The sequence below is a fragment of the Phoca vitulina genome, unplaced genomic scaffold (genome assembly GCF_004348235.1).
Source record: "Phoca vitulina isolate PV1807 unplaced genomic scaffold, GSC_HSeal_1.0 scaffold44, whole genome shotgun sequence".
NCBI lineage: Eukaryota > Metazoa > Chordata > Mammalia > Carnivora > Phocidae > Phoca > Phoca vitulina.
This window is the reverse complement of record NW_022589747.1, coordinates 10,195,760-10,212,910: the sequence shown is the minus strand read 5'-3', so window position 1 is coordinate 10,212,910 and position 17,151 is coordinate 10,195,760. Positions and strand designations below refer to the sequence as shown.

General features: G+C 39.7%; 1 non-coding gene across 1 annotated transcript; it reads right to left on the bottom strand.

Moving 5' to 3' along the window:
• Nucleotides 1–1,576: 1,576 nt before the first annotated feature.
• On the bottom strand, nt 1,577–1,694 carry LOC116648574. The gene has a single exon (XR_004302544.1). It is a non-coding gene; the product is annotated as a 5S ribosomal RNA (ribosomal RNA).
• Between the last annotated feature and the right edge of the window lie 15,457 nt (nt 1,695–17,151).

Genomic DNA, 17,151 nt, shown 5'->3' with positions numbered 1-17,151 from the left:
TGTCTGATATAAGGATTGCCACCCCAGCTTTCTTTTGGTGTCCATTAACATGGTAAATGGTTTTCCATCCCCTCACTTTAAATCTGGGGGTGTCTTTGGGTCTAAAATGAGTCTCTTGCAGACAGCATATCGATGGGTCTTGTTTTTTATCCAATCTGATAGCCTGTGTCTTTTGACTGGGGCATTTAGCCCATTTACATTCAGGGCAACTGTTGAAAGATATGAATTTAGTGCCATTGTATTGCCTGTAAGGTGACTGTTACTGTATATTGTCTCTGTTTCTTTCTGGTTTATGTTACCTTTAGGTTCTTTCTTTGCTTAGAGGACCCCTTTCAATATTTCTTGTAGGGCTGGTTTCGTGTTTGCAAATTCCTTTAGTTTTTGTTTGTCCTGGAGGCTTTTTATCTCTCCTTCTATTTTTGATAACAGCCTAGCTGGATATACTTTTCTTGGCTGCATATTTTTCTCATTTAGTGCTCTGAATATATCATGCCAGTCCTTTCTGGCCTGCCAGAAAAGGACAGTTAAAACAAAAATTAACATTGAAAGACTACAGAATCATGGTAAAAAGGCCATGAATTCTATGTGCAGTATTCCCCTAGCGCTGGAGTTCTGCCGTTCTCATTGATCGGTAAACTTGGTCTTGGCTTGCTGTTCTTACTGATCTTCTGGAGGAGGGGCCTGTTGCTGTGGTTCCCAAATGTCTTTGCTGGAGGCGGAATTGCTCCGCCCTTGCCAGATCCAGGCTAAGTAATCTTCTCTGGTTTGTTCTCTGGAGATTTTGTTCCCAGAGGAGCCGAGAACTCAGTGCCCCACTCCTCAGTGAGCCCCAGAGAAAAGCAGTCAATCACTCCCGTCTCCCCGGTCTCCGGCCGCACTCCGTGCTCACCTGGCCTGTGACCGAGCATTTCTATCTCTGGCACCCGACCCCGTGTGGAGTCTCCAAACCCAGCAGATCCCTGCGGTGCACTCCCATGCCGCTCCTCCCGGGGGAGGAAGGGGAGTCTCCCTGGATCTGCTGCTTGTTGGGTCCCTGCTGGAGGAGCAGTGGCCCGACTGTGCCCTGGATCATGGTTTATGGCAACCCCGAGCTGAAAGCCCGTGCCTGGGCTCCGTCTCTGCAGCCGGCTTCCCTGCTCCGATACCTGGGAGCTCTGCTGCACTCAGGCACCCCCGGTCTTTCTGTGACCCCGAGGGTCCTGAGACCACACAGTCCCATGAGGTTTCCACCCCCTGCTGAGCCACTGGAGTGCCGTCCCTCAGCGGAGCCGACTTCTAAAAGTTCCGATTTTGTGCTCCGCGGCTCTATCACTTGTCAGAAGCGGCAGACGGAGGCCCCCTGTCCCGCCGTCTACCCTCCCAAATATCACCTTGGATTCACTTCTCTGCACGTCCTACCTTCCAGAAAGTGCTTGCTTTTCTGTTCAGAGAGTTGTTGCTCTTCTTTTCTTCGATCTCCTGTTGAGTTCATAGGTGTTCAGAATGGTTTGATCCCTATCCAGCTGAATTCCTGAGAGGGGACGAAATCCAGGTCTCTTACTCCTCCGCCATCTTGCTCCGCCCCCCTCAAGGAAAAAGCCTACGCACCCAGTATTCCCATGCGGTCTCCCATCCAAGTACTATCCAGGCCCGACCCTGCTTAGCTTCCGAGATCAGACGAGATCAGGCGCGTTCAGGGTGGTATGGCTGTAGACTATATACCCATCTTAATAGGAGACTAGGAGAGGGTATTTAGACAATTTGGAGAGTAAGTGATTTTTAGGACAGATGAATGGGCCCTTAAAAGAAGAGATGGGAATTGTGATAATGTGTGACCAAGTGTTTTTGGGTGTGCTGTCGACTTCTAGTCTCCTCTCCTGTGATGAGTCCATCTTCCTGGTTGATGAAACTTCTGGGAAGGGGATTTATAACAATTGAGTTCCTTTTAGAGGACCTGTCTTTAGGTAGATAAGGGAGCTCAAAGATAGAAAGCTTCTCTTTGCATTTACTGTTTTTCAAGTGTCTTCAGTTCAAAGTTATCAATCCAAAGTGGCACATTTTGGGGTGGCATTTCCTGAACCCCTTCCAAAGAAGACAAGAAAGTGAACAAAATCTTTGTAGAGTGAGAGACAAGTACAGTGAGAGACAAGCAGATGACCTTGAATAGAGCTGCAGGGCATGGCTATGAGTGGGGGACAGGAAAGAGATGTTAGAAAAAGAACAGTTGTCTCCAAGTTGGGCTCCCCATTTCCCTCAAGTTCTAATTAGTCATAGACTCCTATTACTCTCCCCATAGTTATACAAACAGTGTTTGAGAAGTTCAGAAGATCAAGGGGCAAAAAGGTATTAAACTGACATTCATGATGCTGGTGAAACTCAAAGACTGGGGGTTTGTCTGTGGCTAAATGTAAAAAGCTTTGTATCCTTCCAAGATGTTGGTTGTCTCCAAGGGGCAGGAGTACTAATGAGATCATGATTAAAGATGCAGTCTTTGAAAAGGCTGTTTATTTGCAGAATATTCTCTACATTTTTGGTAATAAATAAATAAACAAGTTAAATAAATTCAAAGCTCTGTGCCACTGGCAATGTGGGAACAAGGGGCAGATGAAGGGGTTTAGTGCAAATCCCTTTCAATTAGGGAAAAAAAGAGCTCAAATACATATCCTGGCATGAAAGTTTAGAGTGTTCACTTAAACTATAGAGAGAAAAGAATCTTCTCTGAATTCAGGCTAGCATTTTATTTTGGTGCCTATAAACTACCAATAATGATTTCATGGAATTTACAACTATTTCTTTAAAATTTTCAGCAGCTCATTTTGGAAGGAATGTGTCAATTTCTCAGCCTTGCCTATTTCTCTAGACCCAAGGAAATTAGGCCACTATCAGAATAAATATTTTCTAGGGCATTGTGGTGTAATTTGGGGTAAGTCAGACAAATTAAGCCACAATGAGTTACAGGAAGCCATATCAGAGTAATATGGAAATGGGGAGAATCTAGCTAAATGCCACCACACTGAAATATGTGGTGTAGCCCAGCAGGCCCTGCAGTGGGAGTGGTTCTGACATTGACTCTGGACAGTTATTCCCCTGCCTTTGTACATGACGCACACTGTCATGTCTACATGCTTCATGTTGCTTGCTCTCAGTCCCTACCACTTTGCTTATCTGAGTATGACACACCACAAGGATTTTGCTAATTGGAAACAGCTTAATATAATTAATCTGTAAAAAATTATAATTTCACAGATTGTATTTTTATCACTGTCAAAAAATAAGCAAAAATATTATTTAAAAACTTTGGCCCACCAACGAACATTTCTCTGAAAGAGAAAAGGATTCTTATCCTTTGTGCAAGTACCCCAGTCTGGCTTTTCATGATGTTCAGAGCTGTTTTGAGGGTAAGTGAAGCTTTTGAAACAAAAGGAAAAGGAATGAAATACATTTTGACAACACACTCTGTGTTAGATGCTGGAGGAGATGCTCCATAGATATCATTTCCATTCTATTCCTTTCATGGGGAGCTTTAAGTACACTTGCAATTGGCAGAAATTTCGATTTTCATCAGGGAAATAATAAATGGAATTGGGAATGACTGAAAGGGCAGGGCAGCATTGAGAAAGATATTTTGAGCCAGGTACATTTGGCAGGCAGCTCAGAATTGAACATGAGGCACCATAGGTCAACATTAACAGTCATTTCTCAGAGCAAGCTTGTTTTATCAGGAAGTACAATAGCAAATGTTGGTTGGCTGAATCATAATTAGGCAAAAGGAAACACAAATCAACCTGTATTAAAAAGGTCAAGGACAGTCAGAAATGAATGATGGAAAAGGATGGAACATGGGCGTTATCTAACTGCTCTGTAAACATCTGCATAAATTTGCATTCTCCCCAGTAATGAAGGTGAGAACTTTCCCTCCAATTTTGCAATTGCTTGATGTCACCAAACTTTATATTGTTTGCAAACGCAGATTTCATGTAGGCTGTTAGAAGTCAGTTGCTTTGTGGGGGGGAGTAATTGGACAGGGTTCAAGTGGGGATTCCAGGGAGCTGGCAAGGGTCTGCTCTGGACCTGGCTACTGGTTATGAACTGTGGTTCAGTTTGTGGCAATTATTCAGGCTGTACAATTAAGATATATGCATACATTATACTTCAATCAAGAAGTTTTAAAAATGCCTGACAATCTAAATAAAGTACCTTGTTATACTTTTAACTTGGCTCCCCCCAATTACCTTAGGACTGGGCACCTTTTAAATTTTTCTTAAGGAGGGAAGCAAGATAACAGCGGAGTAGGGGACCCTGTTTCAACTGGTTCCCTGAATTTAGCTGGATATCTGTGAAACCATTTTGAACACCCACAAAATCAGCCTGAGATGTAAGAATATATATCTGGATCTCTACAAACAGAAAAGTGACTGCTTTTTGCAAGGTAAGACATGCAGAGTTCTGAATCTGTGGGGAGATATCAGAAAATAAACAGAAGGGGGAGGGAGCCTCTATAAGCTGGCTCCTGGAAAGGGATATAACACCAGAGTGCAAAATTGGAACCTCCAGAAATCTGCTCTAGTGAGAGACATCCCTCTCTGAAAGGGGCTCTGGAAATGAAAAAGCAGAATTCTAGGTAGAGCATTGTGGTCTCAGGATACAAGGAACCACAGAGCAAAAGGGGGAGCCCGAACCAGTTGAGGGCCCGAGCAATGGAGCCAGGAAGCAGGTTATGGTCACCGAGCCCAGGAAGGGACTCTCAGCTCAGATCACCATAACCTGGGAGCTGGTTGATAATTGCTCTTTTCCTGAGCAGCCTGAAAAAATGTAGAACCTGCGCCAGTGAATGGGCAAAAACTCATCGGGCGGGTATCGGCCTGCAAAAGGACATTACAAGAGCACCCAGACATGATCCAGGGGCTTTGGGTGTGTGAACGAGCCCACAGCCACACACGGTTTTAGAATCAAAAAAGGCAGTGGCACTCCTGGGACCCTGAGACTACCTCTGAGAGAGTTACAGTGAGCACCCACCCGAGGAGGCTGCATTTTTTGGTGCATACAGAAGTGGAGACTGTTTGTCCTAGAGGGTTTATTAAAGAGGGCAGACTGCGATCTTTCTGCTCTGGGCCAGAGGTTTGGGTGTGGCCACTTTTGCTCTGATCCTCTGAAGACGCATGGAAAGCCCCCAGGGAACAAAAGCAACACAGAGGACCAGTTTCCACTGAGCCCACCCCCCTGACAGGGGGCGGGGCAACTCCGCCCTAGGCAGGGTTACCTGAGAAACAGCCAGCAGGCCCCTCCCCCAGAAAACAGGTTGTAAGAACAGTTGGATGACAACCCTATGGATCCCACAAGACTGTAAAATCCCAGCGCCAGGAGAAAATAGTATATTGAGCTCCAGGTTTGATCTCACAACTTGTTTATTTTTCAGATAAAATTCCCCTTTACTTTTTCTTTTTTTTTTATGCTTTTTCTCTGTTTTTTTTTTTCTTTTTACTTCTTCCTCAACTAGATGTTTCGTATACCAACTTATATTTCATAGTCACTTTTTAACTTGTATTTTTTCATACTTATATTTTTTATAGATATATGCTTCATTTCAATCCTTTTTTTCACTCTATTCAATTTACATATATATGTATATGTTTTACATATATATATATATATATATATATAAAGTTTTACTTCCCTTGTAATTTTGGAATGTATTGTCCTCTAACACACAGACCAAAATACAGCCAGGAACAACTGGAACACCCTGCATTGTCCACACAGAGAGAGTATAGTCCCCTTTCCCCTTCCCCTTTTTTTCCTTTTTTTTTAATTTTAATTTTTTAATTTTATTCTTGCATTTCATTTTGGCTTTGTTTTTCCGTGGTGGCTTCTGACCACTCTGGATTTTGCTAGGGTGCATCTTGCTTGGGTTGTGGTTGGTGTTTTGGACTCTGCTCATTCACTCAACCACCCCTTGAAAGAATGGCTAGGAGGAGGAACTCTCAACAAAGAAAAGAACCAAAGAAAATGTCCTCTGCCACAGAACTAATGGATAGGGATATAAGCAAGATGTCAGAGATAGAATTCAGAATAGCAATCATAAAGCCAATACCTAGGCTTAAAAAAAGCATTAGTGAAAATAGAGAATCTCTAAGAGCAGGAATGAGATTTAATCGGGCCGAACTAAAAAAATGCTATGAATGAGATGCAGTCTAAACTGGATACTCTAACAGCCTGGGGAAATGAGGCAGAGGAAAGAATCAGTGATATAGAAGATAAGCTGATGGAAAGGAAGTTGAGGAAAACAGAGATAGGCTGCTAGTAGCACATGAGAAAAGGATTGGAGAGATTAATGATGCCATCAAACGTTCCAATGTCAGAATTATTGGAATCCCCAAGGGGGTGGAGAGAGAGGGCTAGAAGGTATATTGGAGCAAATCATAGCTGAAAACTCCCCTAATCTGGGGAAGGAAACAAGCATTCAAGTTCAAAAGGCAGAGAGGACCCCCCTCCCAAAATCAATAAAAATAGATCAGCACCCAACATATAATAGTGAAGCTTGCAGATTTTATAGCCAAAGAAACTATCCTGAGAGTAGCCAGGGAGAGGAGGTTCCTTATATTTGGAGGAAGGAACATCAGAATAACATCAGACCTGTTCACAGAAACCTGGCAAGCCAGAAAGGGCTGGCAAGACATACTTAGGGGACTAAATGAGAAGAACATCAGCCAAGAATACTTTATCCTGCAAGGTTGTCATTCAGAATGGAAGGAGAGATAAAGAGCTTCCAGGACAGGCAGAAACTGAAAGAATATGTGACCACCATGCCAGCCCTGCCAGAAATATTAAGGGGGATTCTGTAAGTAAAGAGAAACCGCAAGAGTCACATAGACAGAAACAGAGAAAATCTACAGAAACGGACTTTACAGGCAATAAAATGGCACTAAATTCATATCTTTCAATACTTACTCTGAATGTAAATGGGTGAATGCTCCCATGAAAAGACACGGGGTTTCAGATTGGATAAAAAAGCAGGACCCATCCACAAGCTGTCTACAAGAGACTCATGTTGAACTTAAAGATACCTCCAGATTGAAAGTGAGGGGATGGAGAATGATTTACCACACTAATGGACCTCAAAAGAAAGATGGGGTAGCAATCCTCATATCAGACAAATTAGATTTAAACCAAAGACAGTAGTAAGTAGTAAGAGATATAGAGGGACACTATATCATACTTAAAGGGTCTATCCAATAAGAAGACCTAAAAATTGTAAATATCTATGCCCCCAACATGGGAGCAGCCAATTATATAAACCATAAGTAAAATAAAGAAACATATTGATAATAATACATTAATAGTAGGAGACTTCAACACTCCACTCACAGCAATGGACAAATCATCTAAGTAGAAGATCAACAGAGAAACAAGAGCTTTGAATGACACATTGGACCTGATGGACTTCGTAGATATATACAGAACTTTCCATCTTAAAACAACAGAATACTCATTCTTCTCAAGTCCACATGGAACTTTCTCCAGAATAGACCACATACTGGGTCATAAATCAGGTCTCAACCAATACCAAAAGATTGAGATTATTCCCTGAATATTTTCAGACCACAATGCTTTGAAACTGGAACTCAACCACAAGAAGAAATTTGAAGGAACTCAAACACTGGGAAGTTAAAGAGCATCCTGCTAAAGAATGACTGGGTCAACCAGGAAATTAAAAAAGAACTTAAACAATTTTTTGAAATTAATGAGAATGAATTCACATCAGTTCAAAACTTATGGGATACTGCAAAGGTGGTCCTAAGAGGGAAATACATAGCCATCCAAGCCTCTCTCAAAAAATTAGAAAAATGCCAAATGCACAAGCTAACCTTACACCTAACGACCTGGAGAAAGAACAGCAAATAAAGCCTAAACCAAGCAGAAAGAGAGAAATAATAAAGATTAGAGCAAAACTCAAAGAAATAGAAACCAGAAAAACAGTAGAACAGATCAATGAAACTGGTTCTTTGAAAGAATTGATAAAATCAATAAACTTTTGGCCAGACTTATCCAAAAGAAAAGAGAAAGTACTTAAATCAATAAAATCATGAATGAAAGGGGAGAGATCATGACTAATACCAAGGAAATAGAAACAATTATTAGAAATTATTCCCAGCAACTATATGCCAAGAAATTAAGCAATCTGGAAGAAATGGTAGCCTTCCTGGAAACTTATAAACTACCAAGACTGAAACAGAAAGAAATAGACAATCTGAACAGGTCAATAACCAGTAAGGAAATTGAAGCAGTAATCAAAAACCTCCCCCAAAACAAGAGTCCAGGGCCAGATGGCTTCCCAGGGGAATTCTACCACACATTTAAAGGAGAAATAATACCTATTCTTCTGAAGCTGTTTCAAAAAATAGAAACAGAAGGAAAACTTCCAAACTCATTCTGTGAAGCCAGCATTACCTTGACCCCAGAACCAGACAAAGACCCCATCAAAAAGAATTACAGACCGATATCCCTGATAAACATTGATACCAAAATACTCAATAAGATCCTAGCCAATAGGATCCAACAGTACATTAAAAGGATTATTCACCATGACCAGGTGAGATTTATTCTTGGGATGCAAGGGTGGTTCAACATTCAGAAATCAATCTACATGATAGAGCACATTAATAAAAGAAAGACAAGAAATCTATGATCCTCTCAATTGATGCAGAAAAAGCATTTGACAAAATACAGCATTCTTTCCTGATTTAAACTCTTCAACATATAGGAATAGAGGGAACATACCTCCATATCATAAAGCCATCTATAAATAGCCCACAGTGAATATCATTCTCAATGGGGAAAAACTGAGAGCTTTTCCCTTAAGGTCAGGAACACAACAGGGATGCCCACTCTTGCCACTATTGTTCAATATAGTACTAGAAGTCCTAGCAACAGCAATCAGACAACAAAAAGAAATAAAAGGCATTCAAATTGGCAAAGAAGAAGTCAAACTCTCTCTCTTCACAGATGACATGATACTTTATGTGGAAAACCCAAAAGACTCCACCCCCAAATTACTAGAACTCATACAGCAATTCAGTAATGTGGTGGGATACAAAATCAATGCACAGAAATCAGTTGCTTTCTTATACACTAACAATGCAACTGTAGAAAGAGAAATTAGAGAAACAATTCCATTTACAATAGCACCAAAAACCATAAGATACCTCGGAATAAACCTAACCAAAGAGGTAACAGATCTATACTCTAGGAACTACAGAACACTCATGAAAGAAATTGAAGAAGACACAACAAGATGGAAAAACATTCCATGCTCATGGATTGGAAGAATAAACATTGTTAAAATGTCTATGCTACCCAGAGCAATCTATACCTTCAATACCATCCCAACCAAAATTCCAATGACAATTTTCAAAGTGCTGGAACAAACAATCCTAAAATTTGTATGGAATCAGAAAAGACCCCGAATCGCCAAGGAAATGTTGAAAAAGAAAATCAAAGTTGGGGGCATCACGTTGCCCAATTTCAAGCTATATTACAAAGCAGTGATCACCAAGACAGCCTGGTACTGGCACAAAAACGGACATATAGACCAATGGAACAGAATAGAGAGCCCAGATATGGACCCTCAACCCTATGGTCAAATAATCTTCGACAACACAGGAAAAAATATGCAATGGAAAAAAGACAGTCTCTTCAATAAATGGTGCTGGGAAAATTGGACAGCCACATGCAGAAGAATGAAACTCGACCATTCTCTAACACCATACACAAAGATAAACTCAAAATGGTTGAATGACCTCAATATGAGACAGGAATCCATCAAAATCCTAGAGGAGAACATAGGCAATAACCTCTTTGACATCGGCCACAGGAACTTCTTTCAAGATACACCTCCAAAAGCTAGTGAAACAAAAGCAAAAATGAACTTTTGGGACTTCATCAAGATACAAAGCTTCTGCACAGCAAAGGAAACAGTCAACAAAACAAAGAGGCAACCCACAGAATGGGAGAAGATATTTGGAAATGCCACTACAGATAAAGGGCTGGTATCCAAGATCTATAAAGAACTTCTCAAACTCAACACCCAAAAAACAAATAATCAAGTCAAAAAATGGGCAGAAGACATGAACAGACACTTTTCTGAAGAAGACATACAAATGGCTAACAGACACATGAAAAAAAATGTTCATCATCATTAGCCATCAGGGAAATTCAAATCAAAACCACATGGAGATACCACCTTACACCACTTAGAATGGTTAAATTGACAAGGCAAGAAACAACAAATGTTGGAGAGGTTGTGGAGAAAGGGGAAGCCTCTTACACTGTTGGTGGGAATGCAAGTTGGTACAGCCACTTTGGAAAACAGTGTGGAGGTGCCTCAAAAAATTAAAAATAGAGCTACCCTATGACCCAGCAATTGCACTCCTGGGTATTTACCCCAAAGACACAGATGTAGTGAAAAGAAGGGCCATATGCACCCCAATGTTCATAGCGGCAATGTCCACAATAGCCAAACTGTGGAAAGAGCCGAGATGCCCTTCAACAGATGAATGGATAAAGAAGATGTGGTCCATATATACAATGGAATATTACTCAGCCATCAGAAAGGATGAATACCCAACTTTTACATCAACATGGATGGGACTGGAGGAGATTATGCTAAATGAAATAAGTCAAGCAGAGAAAGAATTATCATATGGTTTCACTTATTTGTGGAACATAAGGAATAGCATGGAGGACATTAGGAGAAGGAAGGGAAAAATGAAGGGGGGACATCAGAGGGAGAGATGAACCATAAAAGACTATGGACTCTGAGAAACAAACTGAGGGTTTTAGAGGGGAAGGGGTTGGGGGGATGGGTTAGCCTGGTGATGGGTACTAAGGAGGGCATGTACTGCATGGAGCACTGGGTGTTATACAAAAACAATGAATCGTGGATCAACACATCAAAAACTAATGATGCATTGTATGGTGATTAACATAACATAATAAAATAAAATAAAATAAAATAAAATAAAATAAAATAAAATAAAAAGATGTGGTTCATATATACAATGGAATATTACTCAGCCATCAGAAACAATGAATACCCACCATTTGCACTGACATGGATGGAACTGGAGGGGATTATGCTAAGTGAAATAAGTCAAGCAGAGAAAGACAATTATCATATGGTTTCACTTGTATGTGAAACGTAAGGAATAGCGCAGAGGACCTTAGGGGAAGGGAGGGAAAACTGAATGGGAAGAAATCAGAGAGGGAGACAAACCATGAGAGACTCTGGACTCCAGGAAACAAACTAAGGGTTACAGGAGGGAGGGGGATTAGGGGATGGGATAACCGGGTGATGGGTATTAAGGAGGACACATGGTGTGATGAGCAGTGGGTGTTATATGCAACTAATGAATTGTTGAACACTACATCAAAAACTAATTATGTACTGTATGTTGGCTAACTGAACATAATAATAATTATAATAAAAAGTTTTTCTTAAAAGGTCATCTGTATTGGAGCACCTGGGTGGCTCATTCATTAAGCATCTGCCTTCAGCTCAGGTCATGATCTCAGGGTCCTGGGTTTGAGCCCCACATCATGTTCCTTGATCAGTGAGGAGCCTGCTTCTCCCTCTCCCTCCACCTGCCACTTCCCCTTCTTGCACTCTCTCTCTCTGTCAAATAAATAAAAAAATCTTTAAAGAAAAGGTCATCTGTATTTCCACTCCATGCATTGATCAAAAGACACCTCAACAAATTGTAGTGAAATGTTGATTTTCAAAATTAAAGAAAGAATTTAACAAATCATTCAGATACTCACACATACACATATATAAAAGAACCCCATATATAAGTTAAAAATTCTACTTCAGCATAGGAAAAAATTTCCACCTAACTCATCCATAGAGGGAAAATCAAGCTTGCTTCAGATTTCATCTTCACAGTATTACAGGATATAAAACAATAGAGCCAAAAGATGGCAACAGAAAAATGGTCACATATGAACCAATTCTGAAATAAACCTCATATGTAACCTTCCTATAAATATTTATCAAAAACATTCCAGTTAATTGAGAAACTAATAAAAAGAATAGGAAAATCGTGGTATAAACAAATTCCAGGTTCATATAAATGTTGCACATGCAACATTAACAACTAAATGTAGGATTTAAAACTAGTGCATATACCAAAATCATTCTTATAAGCAAAAAAATATCTGAGGAAAATAAAGCATAGAGAATACGTAACACAAGATGGAGAGCAAAGTAATATGGAGAAGGAAGATAAAAAAGAGAAAGCAAAACCAAGGCCAACAACATGCAGTTATACATACAATTATGACCAAGAAGTATAAATGTATTGGATGTTCTTATTAAAAGATAAGATGAAGACTAAAATTAAATAAAATAGGCACCTTCAAAAATGGTCATAAGGGCATTCATTCTAACAGCAAGAAGCATAAACCTCTCCCTCCTTCCTTCATCTTGGCCTGATATATGTTCAAATATTTTTGACATATTTTTGACATATTTTGACACCATTTTGGCAGGTCCCATATCAATTCCCAGTATGAAACAGACACAAATGCCTTCTATGTAATGATGAACAAACAGGAAATTTAAAGACCTGAAAAAATACAGTAGTTTAAAAGAAGGAGTAAGGTCCTGAGTCAAATAATGGATTAAATACATTCTTTTAATTTTATTCCTGCCCCAAACGCTGCTAAAATCACATTAAAAAGGACACTTACCAAGAACACATAAATCCACAAGAACAAAGAGAATAGGGAAAGACAATAGCAACACATTTCCGGAAAATGGATGCAAGGAAACCAATTAGGTGGACACAAAACAGTCATAAAGGAAGCTGAGAAATAGGGCAACTGTGTGTGGCTTCTTCACTGCATAAATGCTCCCAATCTAGGGGCTGAGTTGGAGCTGAAATCCTGGCCACATTTCTCCAGCCAAGCAATGCATCCTGGCATGTGGACATGTCTGCCCAGATGTGTGTAACTGCCTTTGTCTAGAAGGTCACTCTTCTATATACTCATATATTTTGTTGGGGATCCTGCTGACAGTCCACCTTGATTTACAGTGCAGAATCCTCAAAAGGCTTGAGAACTACTGGCGTTAAATCTCTGGCTCGTGGGACAAAGGGGACTGCTAAAATAAGGCGTGTTGCTAAGTCGCTTGGGCGACACATCTGTAGATCCCTTACCCCATTCACTAGACAGCCACCCCTCCTGCTCCCCTCATTCCACAATCAACAATACTTGGAAGTAAAAACACTAGCAAGTGTAAAATAGGTACTCTGAACCGGGACTACTGGTGAGAGCCTTTGGACTTTACCAAAATCAGAGGAGTTAAATGACGGCATGTCTACAGAATGTTGACTCTGGAGTCACATTCTCCTCCCAGCCGCCAACCAGTGTTTGCTCTCAGAAAGCTGGCAGCTAAACCTTTACTTTTCTGGGAAGACACCACCCTGTGGAACATGCTCAGATTAAAAAAAAAAAAAAAAAACAGACATGAAAATATAGACATCAGGGTTGTCCAAGCAATGACCCCTCCCCCAAATACCTTAAAGTGAAACTCAAAGACTGACAAGCCACCCGGTTAGCACAGGTTTAGAGCTTCCGCTTGGCTTTTTTTCCCTCCCTCCCTAATTTTGAGCATGCCACCAAGAATTGCCATATATAAAGGGAGAAACCATATGTATGAAGGAAGATGGAGAAACAGAAACTATCTAAGGAAAAAGAACCTTTAAAAAAAGTTATTATTCTCAGTGACATAATAGATTAAATCAGTGAGGAGAGAATTAGATGCTATTTTAAAAAATAGGAAATTGAGGAATTAAAGTATGATAGCAGAAATGAAAAACTCAAAAAAAAATGTTAGAAAATAATGTTGACAAAATAGTTGGCTAAGAAAGAATATTTTTCCTAGCTGAGCACTGGGACACTGCAACTCTGAGAGACAGGAGGATGAGGAGGACCCTATACATGATATCCACATAAAAAAATGTGTTTGCCAGTTTTTAAGTGCTTGTTAAAAGTTTGCACAAGAAATACTTCAACATTTTCTCATATAACACTTAAAAAACATATAGATTGCACAAAGTTCTCATCACGCCCCAGTCTTATTCTCTAACAAAGAAGAAACATCCATTAACTATTCATTGTGTATCTATTCTAGTCAACTTCCTCAATGTATGTGTATTTATACAATTATGTGTGTTTGTGTATATAAGTGTATGTGTGTAATTTTTACTCCTTACATAAATGGGATTATTTGCTTATATTGCTATGAAATTTACTTTTATACTTAATGAGCATGGAGGGTTTTTCATACCATTGTAAATTCACATCATTTTTCTTTAACTTGTGCAGATTATTCTACAGTATGGAAGGTACAATAATCCATTCAAGCACATTCCTATAGATAAACATATATAATGTTTCCAGGTTTTCATGATTAGAAACAATGCTGCAATAAAAATCTTTACCCTGCTTTCTGTACATTTATTCTCAAAAACAGAGATCTATAAGTAGAATTGCCAGATGCACAATAAAAATAATTTTTAAATCTTGATAGGTACTACCACATTCCTTGACAACATTGAATATTATCAATTTTGCATGTTGTTACACTGAAGATATGTACTGGACATTATTTGCGGAGTAGGGGACCTTAGTTTTGTCGGTTCCCTGGAATTCAACTAGAAAGCTATCAGATCATTCTGAACACCTGTGAACTCAACAAGAGATCTAAGAAAAGAATTGCTGCAATTCTACAAATGGAAAAGCAACCACTTTCTGCAAGGTAGGAGGTGGGGAGAAGTGAATCTGAGGTGATATATCGAAAGATAAACATGGAGGGAGGGAGCCTCCCTAAACTGGCTACCGGAAAGTGATATATCCCCAAATGCAAAATTGGAACTTGTCACAGTCTGTTCTGGTGAGGGGCGTCCCTGTCTGAAAGGTACTCAGGTGGCAAAGAGGGGCACAGTTCTACCTGGGACACTGTGATCTCAGGATCCCTAGGGTCACAGAAAGAACAGGGGTGCCTGAGTGTGGCAGAGCTCCCAGGCATCAGAGTGGGGAAGCCAGCTGCAATCGTGAGCCCAAGAGTGGGCTTTCAGCTGGGTGTTGCCATAAACCCCAAACCACTGCATGGTCCCCGCGACCGCTATTCTAGTAGCGGCCCTAGCAAGCGGCAGAACATAGGGGAGACACCCCTGCCTCCCCTGGGAGGAGAGGCTCGGATATGCAGTGCAGGAGTCTGCAAAGTTTGAAGACTCCAAACGGGGTCATGTGCCTGAGATAGAAACACTTGGTCACAGGCTGGGTGAGCACGGAGTGTGGATAGAGACCAGGGAGACAGGAGTGATTGACTGCTTTTCCCTTAGGGAGCATTGAAGAGTGGGGAACCTGAGCTTTCAGCTTCGGGGCTGGAGATTGGGAGATCACCATTTTCATTCTCATTCTCTAAAGTGGCCTGGAAAGCCTTCAAGGAACAAAAGCGACATAGAGCAACCCAGAGCCACTTACACTTAGCCTGGCCCCCTGGCAAGGGCAGTGCAATTCTGCCCAGGCAAAGACACCTGAGAATCTGCACAACAGGCCCCTCCCCCAGGAAGTCAGCAAGAACATCTGGCTAATACCAAGTTTACCAATCCCACAGAACAGCAAAACGTCAGTGCTAGGGGAAAATAGTATATAGAATTCATGTTTTTTTCTCATGATTCCTTAGTCTTTCAATTTTAATTTGTTTTCTTTTTCTTTTTGAATCAATTTCTTATTTTATCAACTCTTTTTTAAGTCTTTTGTAAATTTTCACTTTTAAGGTTATATTCTATCCTTCTATCCTTTCACTGTATTTAATTATATCTATATATACATATATATATCGTTTCACTGTATTTAATTATATCTATATATACATATATATATCGTTTATATATATATAACATATATATAAAATATATACATATATATGTCTGTCTTTCTTTACAATTTTGAGATACAGTTTCTTCTAACAAACAGACCAAAATACACCCAGAATCTAGTGTATTGTTCAGTTCTGTTCAACTGTCTGAATATATTCTAGCTCTCTTTTTTAAAAAGTCTTTTTTAATTTTCATCTTTATAGTTACATTCTATCCTTTCATTATATTTAATTTTATTTTTGTATATATATATATATATATATATATATATATATATATATATAAATTTTTCTTTCTTTACAATTTTGGAATCTAGTTTTCTAAGCAACAGACCAAAACACACCCAGGATCTAGTGTAGTGCTCTGTTCTGTTCACCTATCTGATTATATTCTCTTTTTCTTTCTTTCTTTCTTTTTCTTTCTTCTTCTTCTTTTTTTTTTTTCCTCTTCAGTTTCAGTTCTCTTCTGATTTGTTTAGTGTATATATCTCTGAGGTTGTTGTTGCTATTTTAGTATTTTGTTCTCTCATTTATCTATTCTTCTCTGGACAGAATGACAAGATGGAAAAACTCATGTCAAAAAAGAGAACAAAAGGCAGTACTGACTGCCAGGGACCTAATTAGTACGGGTTTAAGTAAGATATTGGAAATAGGGTTCAGAATAATGATTATAAAGACAATAGCTGGGCTTGAAAAAAGCATAGAAGACACTAGAGAATCCTTTCTGGAGAAATAAAAGAACTAAAATCTAATCAAGGGAAAACAAAAAAGGCTATTAATGAGATGCAATAAAAAATGGAGGCTCTAACTGCTAGGATAAATGAAGCCAAAAAGAGAATTAGTGACATAGAGTACAAAATTATAGAGAATAAAGAAGCTGAGAAAAAGAGAGCTAAACAACTACTGGATCACTAGGGGAGAATTCGAGAGATAAGTGAAACCATAAAGCAAAACAATATTAGAATAATTGGGATCCCAGAAGAAGAGGAAAGAGGTGGGGGCAGAAGGTATATTTGACCAAATTATAGCAGAGAACTTCCCTAATCTGGGGAAGGAAACAGGCATTCAGGTCCAGGAGGCACAGAGAATCTCCCTCAAAGTCAATAAAAATAGGTCAAAACCTTGACATATAATAGTGAAGCTTGCAAATTTCAGAGACAAAGAGAAAATCCTGAAAGCCCCTCGGAACAAGAGGTCCATAACCTACAAGGATAGAAATGATAGACTGG